General features: G+C 44.6%; 1 long non-coding RNA gene across 1 annotated transcript in view; it reads right to left on the reverse strand.

Moving 5' to 3' along the window:
- The window catches only part of LOC116579526, an 86,099-nt gene that overhangs the window by 14,109 nt on the left and 53,794 nt on the right, over positions 1-18,196 (reverse strand). The window contains exon 4 of the long non-coding RNA XR_004281311.1: positions 11,823-11,986. This is a non-coding gene — a long non-coding RNA (uncharacterized LOC116579526). The remainder of the gene's footprint in view (positions 1-11,822; positions 11,987-18,196) is intronic.

Here is an 18,196-nt window from a genome sequence, read left to right on the forward strand (position 1 = left end):
ATCACAACTTCTGTATTCTAAGGTGAGGACAGCAATGACTTCTATTTGCAGCATACTTTAAAAAGAGCCTCGGGTAAAGACAAACATGACATGAACCATGAGATTTTTAATATTCTGTTCTCTTCCCTGGGCCTCCACTCTTGACAGACACTTTACCTTATTTAGCCTCTGCTGCTTGGTCTTCAAACCTCTAAATAGATCGGTTACTTCAGGCTAGCCAAACCCTCGGAATTATTTGCCAGCAGCCCTTTGGAAACATATCCCCTTACTGTGAGCAAGAGCAGCCAAAGAGGACTGTGTGTTTGCTCTCAGCCCTCTCCCCTCTAAGCCTAGCTTCCACTGCCCAGCTTGCAGAAGCAAGGAGGGTCGAAGGAAGGAGCCCAGCTTTGAAGTCATTGCCAAGTGTACAGTCCTCGGCAAGCTACAAAGCCTGGAGAGCCTCAGTGTCCCCGTTGTTGAAGTTGGGGGCATATGTTTAATTTTGGAGAGTTATTGGCATGATTGACTAATGATTAAAACACTCATAGATGATAGTTAACAATAGATAAGACTACAGGTCATGAGATTCTATACCAGGGATTAGCTTTAAAAGCAAACTCGCTGAGGAACCTGGGTGACTCAGTCAGTTGAGCGTCTGACTCTTGGTTTTGGCTCACGTCATAATCTCAGGGTTGTGAGATTGAACCCCACATCAGGCCCTGCACTCAGCGGGGAGTCTGCTGGAGATTTTGTCTCTCTCTCCTTCTGCCTCTCCCCCTGCTTGTGCATCCTCTCTTTCTCTAAAAAATTCTTAAAAATAAAATAAAAGCAAACTCCCTGGGAGAGGTGGTAGGTTTTACAGTTCAGGCCAGCTCTAGACAATTTTTATAAATCCTTTACAAGAAGGAAAGGAGTAGAGAGCCCTCTCCAAGTCCTCAGGTGTAGGAAGAAGCTGAAGAGAGAGGAGAACATCACGGGGTTGGCTAGCGCTCTGAAAAGGTGAGAGCAGTCCTATCACAGTTGGCCTTGTCTTCCTCTGGCCCTGGCAGGGTTCCTTAAAGCCCATCCCAAACCAACAGAAAGGTATGGTTCTAACAAGCTAGCTCTCTCAGCAAAACTAAAAATGTTAGGTATGTCACCTCGCTGAATTCATGTTAGGTATGTCACCTCGCTGAATTCAATCTGCACACCTCTCACACCGTTCTCCAGATGGCCGGAAGCTAGCTGAAAATACTTATGGCTCTAGGTCTCTATCCTTTGAAAAGACCTGACACAATTTTCTCTCTCAACAAGGTTCCTTGCAAGTGAACTATGTCCTAGGTGCCATTTTTGGAGCAGGAACGCCAGTGGGGAGCAAGATGGATGTACTCCTACGTCTCTGAGCTTGGATTTCTGGGAGGAGGTGAGGAAGATAACCCATGGTACCTGTATGATAAGGGAGGTCATAATAAGCTCTATAAAGGACTCAGAGTCAGGCTCAGTGACAGTGTCAAGGGAGGCCTTCTGAGGAGGTGGTGTTTGAGGAGCAACCTGAATGAGGCGAGGGAGTGAGACACGCAGAGCTCTGGCAGAACACCCAAGCAGAGGGAATGGCAGCGTAAATGCCAGAAGGCAGCAGCACATTATGATTACCAGCCTACACATGAGGACACTGAGGCTCCAGAAAATTAAGTAACTGCCTAAGGCCACCTAACAGGTAAAACGAAGACCATGATCTTGAACCCGGTGGCCCATCAGTTATTTCTTTTTTATTCTTCTTCTTCTTCTTCTTCTTCTTCTTTTTTTTTTTTTTTAAGATTTTATTTATTTATTTGGCAGACAGAGATCACAAGTAGGCAGAGAGGCAGGCAGAGAGAGGAGGAGAAGCAGGCTCCCTGCGCGAGCGGAGAGCCTGATGCGGGGCTCGATCCCAGGACACTGGGATCATGACCTGAGCTGAAGGCAAGGCTTTAACCCACTGAGCCACCCAGGCAACGCCCCCCCCGCAACTCCAATCAGTTATTTCAGAGCTCTTAGCACTCAAGTAACCAAATTACATGAATGCAATTAACAAAGTTACTTGTTCCAGCTTTCTCCCAAACCAAGGGCTATCTATCATTGTTTGGGTAACCATTATTATTAATGGCAAATATTTATTGAATGGCTACTACATGCCAAGTGCTGTGCTAAGAATTTTACAAGTGTTCACTCATGTCCACCTATCAAGAAAGCTGTATGATAGGGCCTCTCGCTGACTCAGTTGGTAGAGCATGCAACTCTTGATCTCAGAGTCATGAGTTCAAGCCCCATGATGGGCTGAGAGATTGATTTAAAAAAAAAAAGGAAATTGAAAAAAAAAAAAGGCAATTGAAAATGAAATCTATGAGCAAGTACCATTAATATCCTCATTTTACAGATGAAGAAACAAGCCTGAGGCTTTCCACTGAAACCAGGCCCCAGGAAGCCTTTGTGAGGCCCAGGGTTGGGGCAAAGCTGGCAGGAAGGGAGATGGGAAAGGACAGTGTCCAGAAGAAGCACTGGGAGACATACAGACAGCATCACCAAGGCCCACTCACAAGGTTGGGCAGAGAAGTAGAAACTGGGTACAAACTTTAGAAAGGAACTAGAGACCCCAGCATCAAGCCAGCTGCGGGGAGAGAGAAACAGTGAGGCTGGGAGAGAAGTGCTGAGGGGCTAGACAATGGTGTTCAGTGGGTGCACAGCCTCACCTGGGCCCCTGAGAGCTGTCAGCTCTGCTAGTTACAGTGGGCTTTCCCTCCGTGTCACCTTGGTCTTCCCCTTCACTCTCGGAAGAAGGTCATCCTGCTTCTTTGCAAGCAGGCTTTCAGAGGAGAAGGAAAGTTACCTTTAATTCAGGAGGGCTCCAAGAAGCAAAGAAAATTCAGCACATTTTAAAAGTTTTTGTGCAATGTTTGGGCTCTGAGAGTTAGACACAGCTGTGAAGGACAAGGACTTTGGAGTGAGACAGACTTGGGAGTTTGGGGAAAACCCTGAGCAAGTCGTAAGTCCCTTAAAGCTTCCATTTGCTCCTCTGTAAAGGGGGTGGGGGGCTAAAAACATCTACATTAGGGGTACCTGGGTGTCTCAGTAGGTTGAGCATCTGACTCTTGGTTTTAGCAATGGACATGATCTCCCAGTAAGGCAAATAAGCCCTGCTCCTGGCTCTGCCCTCAAAAGGGAGTCTGCTTCCCACCCTCTCCTTTTGCCCCTCCCCCTGCTCATGCACACCCTGCCTCTCTGAAATAAATAAGTAAATTTGTTTTTAAAAATCTACATTATAGGGTTATTAGGATAAATTAAGTAAGTTCTTAAATATCAAGTTATTGGTCTAGAGAACATACTCAACAAATGAAAGGTAGTAGTAGTATCATTACTACTACTACTACCAGTACTGTAGTTTTAAAAGCATCTTTGGCAGTTCAGTAATTTTTTCAAAACTAAATATAAATTTCATTGTACAACCTGTCATACTTCTTATTTGCTCATATAAAATGAAAACTATGTCCATACACAAACTTACCTACGGATGTTTAGAGGAGCTTTTACAATGCAGTTCATAAAAGACAAAACTTGGGACCAAACAAGATGTCCATGAGGAGGTTAAGAGATAAATAACCTCTGGTACATCCTGATACTGGAACACTATTCAGCACTAAAAAGAAATGAGCCAATAAGCAATGAAAAACATGGAATAATCTTCCATCCATATTACTAAGTGAAAAAAGCCAACCTCAAGAAGCTATATACTGTATGATTTTTAACTATATGCCATTCTGGGAAAAATGAACTATGGAGATAGTTAAAGTCAGTGTCAGCGGTAGGGGTCAGAGATCGATATGCATGGCACAGAGAACTTCCAGGGCAGTGAAAATACCTGTGTAATACTAGAGTGATGGATACATGTCCTTATATATTTGTCTAAAACCACAAAATGAACATCAAGAATGAACCCTAAGTAAATAATGGCCTTTGGGTGATTACAATGTCTTAGTGTAGGTTCACCGATTATGACAAATGAGGGATGTTGATAAAAGGAGAGGCTGTGCATGTGTTAGGGCAGTAGGTATATGAGAAGTCTATAATTTTCCTCTCAGTTACCTGTCCCCCAAATAAATAAAGTCCATTTTTTTAAAAACTCAAAAAAAAATTAAAAATGTAAAGTAAAAATAAAGTGACAAAGGTCATGGTTCATTTAAAAAAAAAAAAAAAAAAGGATGTTTTGATGTAATCTTCTCCATGAATCCATTTCTGACCATCCCAATCAGATTATTAACATACATTTCCCTTTTCAGAATTCTCATTGCATTGTAACTTGGCTAGCAATTACCATTTGGGTTATACTGAAATTATTAGGAGATTTATCTATTTCCTTTACTAGAATATACTAGAAGATTCTTGCAGGACTGACAGCATAATACTCTGTTTTCTATTTTGCACAGGGATGGTGCTTAAAAAAACCCAATTGTGAAATTTAATCACGGGGATTCTAGGTTTCTAGCACTGTCTGATAAGGTATTAACTAGCCACGTGTGACTATTTAAGTTTAAAATTAAATTAGTTTAAAGTTAAAAATCAGTTCCTCAGTTGCACTAGCTGCATTACAAACTCTCAATAATCACATGCCCCTAGTGGCCACCATATTGGATAGCTCAGATGTCAGATATGTCCATCACTACAGAGAGTTCTATTGAACAGTGATATTCTAGGGCATCCTTGTTCAAAATTTTCATTTAGTCCCTGAATTAAAGTTGTGTTTACAATGCTTATACTTTATTTTCAAATTAAATAAAAACATTGTCCTAAAAACTGTTTGAATTACCCAGACTTGTCTACGCCCCTACCACCCTGAAGGCGCCCCATCTCATCTGAATTATACAGATTCTACTCTCTAAATATCACTTAGCACTAAGAGAAACCAAGCTCTTTAGAGAAATGACTGATTTCAGGTCTAGAGAAAGAAATATTTAAGATAAGCTTGACCATCTACTCATATCAGAAAACAAGGAAGCTATCAAAGACTAATGGGGTCCTGCCAAAAGGATTCAGGAATCAACTCAGAGAAGATCCCAAGGGCCAACAAGGGGACCATTTGAGGATTAATAAGAATTAACCACAAAGGACTGAATCACACTGCATTTGTAAATTACAAGCTCATAAAGAACAAAATGAAAACAAACAAACAGAAAAACTCCTCTCTGTCTTCTCGGAAGATGACAGGGAAAGAATTTATTATTTTGAAAACTGGTAGGTAAAGGGGAAGAGTCAAGTCTTTACCCTGTCTTTCCTGTATGAATTGTCCCTCAGGGTAACCACAAAGAGCTGTCTGTAGAACCAATACCGGCTCGTAAATAATTAAGAATAATGAAAGAATTAGAATACCCCATTTTTCCAAATCCCTACTGAAAGAATGGATGGGGCAAATGATCATCAGTGTCTGCTAAGAGCACAGAAAGAACACCAGGCACCAGCCTTTGCTGTAGGAACACACACCTTGACCACGTCAAATCTAACCTGCGTGAGACCCCAAGACCAAGCCTCAGCATCTAGTAGCCAATCACCAGGAAATGTAGAGGATGAGGAATGCGTTCAGTGACACCAGAGAATCCAGACGCTGGGAAACTTCACTGTGTAAAGGGGAATAAAATAGATGATGTGGGAACCTGCAGATTAAAATAAATTTAAGAGACATCTGACGTAGCAACCAAATGCAACAATTAGAACTTGTTTGGATCCTGATGTAAATAAATCAGTCGAGAGCACCCACACCTGGAAGTGGGGGGCGGGGAGACGTGGAGAGAGTTAAACAATGATATTTGGTTATATTAAGGAATTATTATTGTTATTATTGTAACTATGTACCATGGTTATATTATAGAAGAGTTCTTATCTTTTAGAGACACATACTGAAATACACAGATAAAAATGACTCAATGCTGGGATTTACTCAAAATAATCCAGGAGGAAGACAGGAAGTTGGGGGGCGGGGATGCAAACAAGACTGGCCAGCAGTTGGTGACTGCTGTAGCTGGATTTATTATATATGTGTTAAGTTTTTCCTAATAAAAAGTTTATCTCTCTGATTTGGTCTCTGTTTTCCCCAGCTCCATCCTATAATCTTTTAAAATAAATTCTCCAGGAAGACATTTTTCTGTTCTTATTTGGCAAGTGGAGGGGCTTAGGCACAAATGTTTGGAGAGAAAAGCAGTCTCTGAACACATCAGAGGGCTGTTACATTAGAAATCTTAGCAGCAAGTTCCCCTCAAATGGCAACCTCCTTACAAAGCCTCACTATCTGCTGGGGTGGTCTCTCTCCAGGTGTTCTAATTCACAAGCCACATTGTCATTCAAGTCACATGCAAATTACATTATTCCAGAAATTTGCAGGGCAGCCTAGAGGGGTTTTGAAGTGCAGGGGGGGAGGACGTGTTTCCACCTCCTCCACCTCCCTGCCCACCCTTCTGTACCTTCTCTTCTCTCCCTCCTCCTCCCTGACTTCTCTTCCTCCTCTAACAAAATGTAGAGAAACCCCTTTTTCAATGAGCATTCCTAATGCCCTTCCTCTTCCCCTTCTAACAATGATTCAGGATCAAGAGCTGCAAGTTTCAACCCCCAGCTGGAAGGAGGCTTCTTGCACAAGTCGAACTCCGGGCACAGGTGAGCACTGTTTTCTAGGCATCTTTCAGAGAGGTTAAAAGACCTCGGTGGCATAGGACTAGTTTCTATTTTTTTTTTTTTTTTTAAGTAGGTTCTATGTCCAGTGGGGAGCCCAACATGGGGCTTGACCCTGAGATCAAGACTTGAGCTGAGATCAAGATCTGAGAGCAAGAGTCAGATGCTTAACCCACTGAACCACCCTGGCACCCTTTGTTTCTATCTTTGCATTTTCTTTCAGGAAGCCTGACCTTTCTTCTTGATTCTTATTCAGTAAATTATAAGCACATTCCAGACCTACTACTGTGATTATTCCCAAACTGGGGTTTTGGATCGTCTGGCACTCTTCAATTATCTATTTGCAGTCTCCCCGACTCTCTTAAGGATGGTGCGGCAGACTACTCATTGTCCCTCTCACCCCCATCCATCCTGTCCTTTCAGTGTAAAGACTGCCCAGGTAAAGACTACATTTCCCCCTTCCTCTCAATTTGGTGTGTCCATTAGACTAAGTTCTAGCCAGTGGGCCAGAAAGTGCAATGCTGATACCAATTTGGAATCTTAATCTTTAGAAAAAAAATGGCTGAGTGCTCTTGGTCCCTTCCCCCTTCCCACTGGTTGGGAGGTGAGAAATGGAGTCATAAGCAGAAGCCGTGTGTTGAGAATGAAGCCATCCTGCCAGCCCTGATTGCTACCTCTGCACTGTAACATGAGAGAGAGATTACTTAGAGCTTGTGTAAGCCTTGGGAACCCTTTGTTTGGCAGCTTCCCCTGTATCTTAACGAATATAGATGGCCATCTACACCACTGGGAACAAATTTTACTTGGACACCTCTAAACACAATGTTACTTCCAAGAACCTGAAGCAGGTCTTCCCCCATCACCTTCTTGTCCCAGTTTGACGCTTGTGAATTGATGCAGTGCAATGCAATCAATTTGATGATGGGTTTGTCCATGGCTATAAACTCAAGGATCACTTTGGGAGACAGAAATTCCTCTGCTGAGCACTCCACACCAACAGCTCTTCTTAATAATCAAATGACAAGGAGGGTTTGGAAACATCAAGGAGCACTGGGCTCTACTCTTATTTGTCCAGGTCCCTAGAGCTCGTATCTTTATGGTTCTTCCTTGGAAAGAGCATTTCCCACCAAGAGCCAACAGCCCGGCCAACCCTGGCAGACATACTCCATTACAAGTAATAATGGGACTCAAGCACTTTAGAAGCTTTTACTAATTGAGCTCCTGAATATCCCTGTGAAGTAGGTAACTATTATCATCCCCAATTACTGTCAAGAAGCTGAGCTGCCGAGACATTAAGTGGCTTGCCAGGCTCGTGCAGTGGAGTTGCAAGCAGAGTAAGTTCCCTGGTGGAGGCTGGATTTCAGCCCCAATCAAAGGAACTAGAATTGTCCAGGAGTCGGGAGACCTGCGTTCTGGTAGTGACTCTGTCATCAGCCATTAAGTAGAAGTCATTTCCTATTTCTGTGCTCAAGTGTGTGTGCATGCTTGTGTGTGTGTCCGTGTGTGTGCATTCTGAATCACCCTCTGAGCCACCCTCTGAGGTTTTCCACCACTGAAGGTGCAAGTTCAATTTCAAAGGAATAGACATCCTCCTTCTGATTCTCCCAGGAAGAAGTTAATCCCAAGACAGGAAATGAAGCATTAAGGAGAAAACTTTCTCCTTATTGGGTGAGACTCCATGGTGAAGAAAGGCCTGTGTTCCGTTCAAGTGTGGTCCCCAGGGTGCTGGGAGCCGGCCCAGGACACAGAGTGAGGTGAGGGATGGCAGGGAATTCAGTGCCCCTTTCGAGGCCAAGGCTTGGCTACTGAAGAAGGTGTCCATTGGAACACAGCTCAGCCTGGCAGTAATCACTTGAAGCCAAGTTTACGGAGGGAAGGGCGAAGACCAGGAGCCCAGAGATGAAAAATGTGAAGGATTATTCTCAGAGGTGCAAAGTGGTACCTTGCCAAATGTTCACAATCCACAGGGACACTGAGAAGAGCAAATTTCCCAGAATCAAGTCTGTGTGGGCTATGCCGTAAGAGTTTAGCGACAAGCAAGGGTGCTGTCTGGCTCAGCTGGTAGAGTATGTGGCTCTTGATCTTTGGGTCCTGAGTTTGAACACAGAGTTTATTTAAAAAGAAAAAAAAAGAACAGGGGGGCCTGGTTGGCTCCATCAGTAAGCTTCTGCCTTTGGCTCGGGTCATGACCTCAAGATCCTAGGATTGAGCCCCAAATCAGCATCTCAGCATGGAGTCTGCTGGTCCCTCTCCCTCTGCTCCTCCCTCAGCCATTCCCCCTGTTGTGCTCACTCTTGCACGCTCTCTCTCAAATAAATACATAAATACATAAATAAAATCTTTTTAAAAACCCACACAAACAAACAAATAATCTGGGGACAAAGAGAAGTCATAGGCTGCATGGCATGGGACATTCAGAGACCTCTCATGCTCCTTTCCACTGAGATGCATGAGACAGAGTCCTGTGCTGCTGAAAATCTGGCCCAAGTCCTTGGGGGAAGTCTTACCAAGGACTTTCACCTTCACTGCGGTCCACACTGGCCCTGGGCCTTGTCCATATTAGCTGAGGTTGGGCTTAGGACAGAGGGCCTTTGTTATCAGAGGTCAGGTTAATTCTAGATGGAAAAAAATGGGAGGGGGTATCTGTGGTCTCTCCCTTCTAGTCCCAGTTTTTGTTTTAAAGAAATTAAAATGAAGTAAAGTTTGGCTGATTCATTGCAGTGCACACTTCAATGAACTGTGACAAAGGTCACTTTTACCCCAATAAGGATCTAACTCCCTCGAAAGTTCTCTAGAAATGTGCCTCAAACCCTTTTCCCTACCCTTCAATAAGCTACCAATATTTTGATTTCTCTCACCCTAGTTTAGTTTGTTCTAGAACTTGCTAGAAATAAAACCACACTATGTACTCCCTACCCATTTTTTTTTTTTTTTAAAGATTTTACTTATTTATTTGACAGAAATCACAAGTATGCAGAGAGAGGGAGAAGCAGGCTCTCTGATGCGGGGCTTGATCCCAGGACCCTGAGATCGTGACCTGAGCCCGAGGCAGAGGCCTAACCCTCTGAGCCACCCAGGCGCCCCTCTCCCTACCCATTTATCATGTAAATGATATTTTCAATTATGTGCCATGCGTAAACACGTCCCGCCAAGAAGACACCATGCATGGACCCCACGGCTATGCATCTCGCCCAGCACACCTGAATGCGCAGATGCAAATCAGCAGAGCCAAAACTCCCCACCTTTGTCTTCTGGTGAGTGTCCAGGCTGATCTCTCACTTTCCTCACTCCAAAGTCCTGAAACCTCAGACCTTGCTTTGCCCTCACCTCCCACGCCTGGCCCCAGCACAAAACAATTACGGTACACCGAGGTTCCTGGCATCCTGACAGGTTGTATATAGGCTACGAAAACTATCTCTAATGCAGGCATAGCATTGCTACAGCTCAAGAGCTAAAAGTATTCGCTACCTGTTATCCAAGGCTCTCCCAAACACCATACTTTATGTTCCTATGCATCGTCTCATGCAATTTTCCCAACCCCCAACCCAGCACGATTTCCATTTTACAAATGAGGAAACCGAGGGCCCCAAGAAATTAGAATGGGGCTTCTAAGACTTTTAATGTGCAAATGATTCACCTGGCGGGGGGCATCTTGTTAAAATGCACACCCTTATGTGCTGGCCTGAGAGTGTGCACCTTGTAACAAGCTCCCAGTTGATGCTGATAGTGTTGGCTTGTGGACCATGCTTGGAGTAGCGAGCAGTGACATAACCCCTGCAAGGTCAAATCTTGGCTATGAACTCCAAGCAGCGACCACCAAAGCTGGTGCTCTTAAGAGATCCCACTTAGACGGTGGCGAGGAGGAGGAGGGGAAGAAGAAGAACAAGAAGCAGAAGGGGGGAGGAAGGGGAGGGGAAAAGAAAGAGGAGGAAGAAGGAGAACTGGGGGGAGGAAAGAGGAGGAGGAAGAAGAGGAGGGGAGGCATAAGGGGAGAGGGAGGACAGAAGGGAGGCGGAGGAAGGGGAAGGGAGAAAGAGGAGGGGGAGGAGAAAAACTGGGACAGAATTTGTTCTCAAGGAATTTAGCAAAACTCCTTGATGAGATGTTTAGGCTGTAGAAAGCTATCCTGCCAGACCAGACAGGGATGGGGTAGAGAGGAGACTTTGAAGAGCCAAAGAACACTGGGGTGGGGGGATAGGCAGACTGCAAGGTGAATCTGGGGAGGCAGGGAGGAGAGGGGAGACTATTGGGGCACAAATAGAGAAGAAGAACAGCAACTAGCCCCTGGAAGTGAGAATGATATAAAGACTTACTAGCAATTGAAAGGTGTTTGCTATGGTTTGCTATAGGCCTTTGACGTGGTCCTGACCTTCAGGAGAGTCTGTCATACCCACGCCCTTGAGCCTGAATTGGTGCAAGTTTGACTAGAGGAGAACTGGGCTAGGACAGAGCATGTGTGATAGGCAAAGATGGAGAAGTAAATCTAAATGGAAAGTCAGAGCCTCAGGAGGTTAGGGGAGGGGAGTTCCCCTCTGACACTGCACCTGCCCCATGCTCCTGAAAGAAATTCTGGGTCTCTCACTATTCTTGAACTGGGCCTTCCAGCTCATATTGTTTATAATTTTAAGAGCAGTTACAAGATTTCACATCTGTTATTTTATTTATTACACACGACAATCTTGGAGGGCAAGAGGCTAGGAATCATCACTCTTTTTCTAAAGACTCAGAAATCAAGGTCAGGGAGGTGGCCATTGGAATGTTCCCAAAGTGGCACAGCTGCAAGGGGTCAGAGAGGGGCCACAGGTGTGCTTCTCAACCATCTCTGTGAATCAGAAGCACCTAGGAGTTTAAAGAGGACACACTGGCTAGATCTCCACCAGCAATCTGCTTCTGTTCATCTGCAGTCAGCCAGAGCATAAGAACAGTAGCTCCCGTTATCCTTTGAGTTATGTTCCAACACCCCAGGGGATGTCCAAAACCACAGACAGTACCAAGCCCCATATCTACTATGGTTTCCCTGTACATACAAACCTATGGCAGAGTTTACTGTCTCACTGTGCCTAATTTACACATTAACAACTATTAGTAAAATAGAACAATTATAACAGTAAGCTATAATAATATTTATGTGCATGTGGTCTCTCTCTCGGAGTACCTTATGGTACCAAACTCACCCTTCCTCTCGTGATGATGTGAGATGATGAGGTGCCTGTGTGAGGAGATGCAGTGACGTGAATGATGGAGGCTTTGTGACATAGCTTCAAATTACTCACTGACCTTCTGATGGTCAGTTACTCACAAACCTTCTGCTTGCAGACCACAGTTGACTCTGAGGTACCTGAAGCCACAGAAAGCAAAATCTCAGGTAAGGGGGAGCTACGGTATTTTTCAAAAGATTCTCATTGATTCTAATGCTCCCTCAGGGTTCGAGCCCCTACTCTAGATGGTATACAGAAGGGGCTTCCCTCAGAGCAGCATGCACAGTAGTTACGGCAATGTCAGCTGCTGGGAACACTTCCATCACACAAACTCAAACCCTGTGACACAATGCTCTCAACCATGTGTTCTCAGACTCTACGGATCATTAGAATCCCTTAGAAGGCTTGTTAATACAGATTACTGGGTCTCACACCCACAGCTTCTGACCTAGAAGGTCTGGGCTGGGAACGGAAAATGTGCCTTTCAGACAAATTGCTTTTCTTGATGCTGCTATTCTGGGGATCATACTTTGAGAACCAGCTCTGCAAATTAAGGGAAGGTGACACTCAAGAAGGCAAGCTCTTTTCCATCATTCTGGGTGAAATGGCCACTCTGGGGCTCTTCCAAGGGTCTGCCAGGACAGGGGGAAGGGTCTAGTGTCCAGACTACATTTCACTAGGTGCACCACCTAGGAAGTGTGCTCACCAGTGGCTGACCTTCCAAGACAGAGTCCTGCATTTGATGGCTGAAGGGAGACAAAGCCTGAAAGAAAACACCCCTAGCCTAAGTGACACAGCTTAGCTCATATGATCAGAGATGACTTGAAGAAGAGAGGGGTAGGTGTGGGAAAGGAAATGAAAATTTATAATGGAAAAGCTCTGGTGTCGAGTGTTCTGAACATGTGAATGCTCGTACAGGCTCTCATACAGATACACGTAATAACATTCTCTATATTCTTTCTACCTGGGTTAGGAAAGATGGGAACGTTCTAGAACCTTCTTGGGATTTTCTGTTCTGAGGGACAAAACCAGACACTGTCCCATTTGAAGCCATACATTGCATTATGTGTCACCTCCCACCACCTCCACCCTGACCACAGTCTAATTGGACCTACTGGCCCCAAATGCCATCTGTAGACCTAAGGGAGACCAGCAGCCAATGAGGAGGTCCAGTGCAAGAATTCTGGCCAATATGAGGGAATGACAAGTTGGGCAGTGGCTAACTGTCCAAGTTAGAGCCTACTCTCTGGACACAGGGTCAGGGTAAGGAAGCACCAGTGGTTAGGAGGTGAGACAAAAATAGGAGGATGGCTGAGAAGTTGGGTTGCCAGGAGGACAGAGCCTTCAGAGTAGGCAGCCCTTATGAGGGGATGACAAGGTAGCTAGGTCACTAGTACTGCCCATGTTCTCAGCCATACTGCTCTCTGGCCCATGAAGTTTGTTGGCTAAGTAGAGCTAATGACCTCCTCTCTCCCCACCCCACAGAGCAAAGATGGAGGTTTGGGTTTAATTCAAAGACTCTGATGGGCCACAGTCCCCAAAGGTATAACAGAGCACTGACTGAGCTCCAAAAGTCGCACACCCATAGGTGTGTTCTCTCTTTGTCTCCCCCTTCCATGTGGCTAAGCAAGAAGAGCAAGGACAACCCCAGCCATTTCTGCCTCTTCACAAGTTTGTTCTCCTCTGGGGAACCATCCTCACTCTACCTTTGGACAATTGTTCTCTCCCTCCCTCTCTCTCCTGTCATTGTGGGGGTAAGACTGGAAATTCATGTATGAGCCGTTTTGGTGCTGTGTCACAGGTGCCCCATGAACTCAGGTAAAAATGTTCTATAGCATAGCTCCCCAGAGCTCTGCACTGAGATGGATGGGGAGTCCCAGTTAAATATGAAGATATTTCATTCACAAGCCTTTCAGTTGCCAGTGAAAAAGAAATCCAATTCAAATTGGCGTAAAAAACAAAGGGCAGCTGTGAGGTGAGGCACATAAGGGGAGGGGAGAAAGGAAGGGAGGAGGGGACATTCCCTTCCAAAGCTTCCAGGACAGCCGCATGCAGGAACACCAGCACTCTCAACAAGACTCAGTATTTCCCCATTTGTCACTACCTCTACTTCCCTTCATTCTTGAGTGGTAAGCACCACCATCAACTCAAGGCTTACATTCTACCAGTAGAAAAAAATGGAGCCCTTCTTTTCTCTTAGATCAGGCAGGAGGCCTGTCAGACCTCCATGGACTAGGCCTGCTCACAAGTCTATGACTGCATCTGCTGATGGACTGATCAGGCCTGGGTTTTGTGTCCACCTCTGAACAGAGAGTTGGCAAGGGCTGGTCCCCAAATGAACATTGGGGGCCTGTTATCAGAAGAAAAGAGAGTGAATGTTGGGAAAGCAAAACCAACAAATGCTTTCTACAGTATATTCCTTAAGTTTTGTTCTCTCCATCTTTATCTTTCCCAAGAAAAGGCAGTCCAAAGCAGGATTTGGATAGGTTGATATCTTGGCCAAAAACCATCTTTTTTTTTTTTTTTTTAAGATTTTATTTATTTATTTGACAGTAGATGGAGAGGCAGGCAGAGAGAGAGAGAGAGAGAGAGAAGCAGGATCCCCGCTGAGCAGAGACCAGGACCCAGGACCGTGAGATCATGACCTGAGCCGAAGGCAGCGGCTTAACCCACTGAGCCACCCAGGCGCCCCCACAAACCATCTTCTTAATATTACCCAACACTGATAGTTCCTGCGAGCCTGGCCATGGGTTTGCTGGCATGGATTCTCTTCTAGCCTTGCCTCTTTCTATAATCTAGAACACAAGTATAAGGCTCTAACATACCCTTGCCAGTTCCATCTCTAATTCGTAAGATGACACTCCACCTCCCTGACATCTCTCCAAAGGGACTGAAGACTGTCCCCCCGCACATAGTCTCAGGGCACAAAGCACATGTGTGCTGAGGGCCCCTGGAATCTCCTCCTTACCCACTGTCTCCTGGGTAACTCCTTGGCTTCCTGATAACCTTTTTTCCTTGAGCCACAGCTGGAGGACTGTAAAGCTACAGGGGAAATCTAAGATCTAAATTCCAAATAATGTCTGCCTTTCTCTTTGTGGCTGTAACATAGCTAAGAACAAAGGCAAAGTTATGGGGACTCCTTTTTGATAAATTCTTCAAGATAATGGAATTAATCATGCATATACACAAAGATATTAAATTACAAGCATATTAATTCCTCTATCACTTATCATGGAGCAGAGCTGGAGACCATTTAAATATCCAGCCCTATAGGGATCATCAAACAACTACTGGTACGTTCAGACCACCTTTCTGCAGCTATCACAGAGGAATGCTATACAACCAATAAAAATATTGTAGAAGAATATCAAATGATGTGAGGAAATAGGATATGCTGCCTAGTGAATACTGAACAAAGTCCAACTTTTAATTTTTAAAAAGTGTTCTAAAAATTAAATTTAAATAAAAAAGACATTGCTATAGACTGAATTGTGTCTCTCCCCAAAATCACAAGTTGAAGCCTCAACCCCAGTGTGGACTGTATTTGGAGACTGAGTCTGCAGGAAGGTAATTAAGGTTCAGTGAGGTCATAAGAGTGGGGCCTTAATACAACAGGATTAGTTCCTCATAAGAAGAAACACCAGGGGTGCCTGGCTCAGTCGGTTAGGTGCCCAACTCTTGATTTCGGCTCAGGTCATGATCTTGGGATCATGGGATGAAGTCCCGTGTGGGATTCCATGCTTGGCCTGGAGCCTGCTTGGGATTGTCTCTTTCCCTCTCCCTCTGTCCCTCCCCTTGCCCTCTCTTTCTCTCTAAAAAAAGGAAGAAGAAGAGGAAACATCAGAAAGCTCATGTTCTCTCTCTCTCTCTGCCACGTGAAGACACAGGGAGAAAGCAGCCATCTACAAGCCAGGAAGGGAGCTCTCACCAGAACCCAATCACCATGATCTTGGACTTCCAGCCTTCAGAACTCTAAGAAATAAGTGTCTGTTGTTTAAGCCCCCCAGGATATGACATTTTGTTCTGGCAGACTGAGCGACTAATACACGCATGTATATAGACGGAAGGTCATCACGTTAACAGGAATTATCTCTTTGAGTGGAATTACTGGTGACTTTCCATTTCTTCATTTTATTTTTCTATGCTTTCTAAACTTTGTTACAGTGAACATATATTATTTTTATAAATGCACAAAACACCATCTTTATGTATATTGGTGATGGTTACTTATGGGTATTACAGAATTAATACAGGCTCACTGAAGAAATTGGAGGTTTTATGTACTTTTTGCTAATCTGTACTTTCTAACATTTCTTCAATACATATATATCCATTCATTTTTTAAAAAGTTATTTTCAAATAGATCTTTCCCATACACAGTAAACCATCCATAAGGGATGCCTGAGGCTCCTGTGTGTTTGTGTGTGTGCGCGTGTGTGTGCAAGACAGAAAGAAAGATATGGAGAGGGAGACTGGATCTGAAAATCCGTATCTTGGAATTCTTTCATTCAACATGCTTCAGCCAACAGCCTAGTGTGGGTCAGGCACTGAGCTATATTTTTGCTTTCCTTACTGCTGTAAGTTTTCTATTATTGTGTAACAATATTATCACAAACTCAGCAGCTTAAAACAACACACATTTGTTTTCTACTAGTTCCGGTGTGTCAGGAATCCTGGCATGGCTCAGCTGCCCTGTGTTTAGAGTCGCACCTGGTGCAGTCCAGGAGTCAGCTGGAGCTACATTCTCATTCGAGGCTCAACAGGGGAAGGACCTGCTTTCAACCTCCTTCATGTTGCTGGCAGCAGTCAGTTTCTCATGCTTTAGAACTACAATTTCAGAATCTCGCTGACTGTTGATCAGAAGCCACCCTCAGCTGCTGGAGAACACCACGTGATGTGTCCTTGCCACCAGAAGTCCCCCAGCATGGATGCTTGCTTCCTCCCAGGAAGGGATGCAGAGACTATAGCTGCATCTGTGTACAGTGACTGTGTCATGTCATCATACGTTCTGTTGTTCAGAAGCGAGTTACTGGTTCTGCCCAACTTCACAGGGGCAGGGACCCATAAGGGCACAGCCACAGGTGGATCATGGGGCCATCTTAAGCATCTGTCACAAATGCTGTATCTAATTTTAGCACGTTTGATTTATTTAAAACAGTGGAGGGGCGCCTGGGTGGCTCAGTGGGTTAATCCTCTGCCTTCGGCTACGGTCATGATCTCAGGGTCCTGGGATCGAGCCCCGCATCGGGCTCTCTGCTCGGCAGGGGGCCTGCTTCCTCCTCTCTGCCTGTGTCTCTGCCTACTTGTGATCCCTGTCTGTCAAGTAAATAAATAAAATCTTTAAAAAAAAAAAAGTGGAAGATTTTTCATATTCTGTCCTATGCAATTATTTTCCAAGGCCTTTAATTCTTTCCTTATTGTATTTTTTGAGATTCTCACTCACATTCTATTGACATTACTATGTAAAATTTTTAGTGAAATACATCCACAGGAAAGGGAACAAATCATAGATGTATACAGTTTGAAGATGTATATTTACTTTCATAGGGGCACATAGCTGACTCAGTCAGTGGAGTACGTGACTCTTGATCTCAGGCTTGGGGGAGTTAAGATAAGCCCCAGGTTACATAGCGATATTACTCAAAAATAAAAATCTTTGAAAAAATAGAAAAGAAAAAGATTTTTCAGGGGCCCTTGGGTAGCTCAGTCAGTTAAGCATCTGCCTTTGACTCAGGTCATGATCCCACGGTCCTGGGATCAAGCCCCTCATCTGGCTCCTGCTCAATGGAGAGCCCACTTCTCCCTCTCTCTGCCGCTCTGCTTACTTGTGCTCTTGCTATCTCTTTGTCAAATAAATAAATTAAATCTTAAAAAAAAAAAAAAAAAAGACTTTTCATAATGTGACAGCACCCACATAACCGGTATGTGGATCAGGAAGCAGCACATTCGCTGCGAAATGTGTAAGCCTGACGATTCACAGAACTGCACCCCTGGGGCTAGTAATACAATATATGTTAATAAAATAATTAATTAAAAAAAAAAAGAAATCAGCACAATCATGGCCTTGGAAGCCTCCTCGCGCTTCCTGGCAGTCCCTGAGAGCCCCGCCTCCAGGGGTGCCCGCTCTCCTGGCAGGCTACCCTCTCCTCCTCTGCTAACTTTTTCATGCCTGTTGACCCCACTTATTAAGTTGTCCCAGAATAGGGATTTTTAGGCTTAGGAACAAGACCTGCTCAACCAACCAGGACTGGAAAGAACCTCTGCTACAGACCCAGCACTGATAGAAATGATGCTTTGGCTCAAGCAGGACTGAGCCGCTGGCATTTACAGGCTGATGGCATTCTCCCCAC

Source organism: Mustela erminea, chromosome 1 (genome assembly GCF_009829155.1).
Source record: "Mustela erminea isolate mMusErm1 chromosome 1, mMusErm1.Pri, whole genome shotgun sequence".
NCBI classification, from domain to species: domain Eukaryota; kingdom Metazoa; phylum Chordata; class Mammalia; order Carnivora; family Mustelidae; genus Mustela; species Mustela erminea.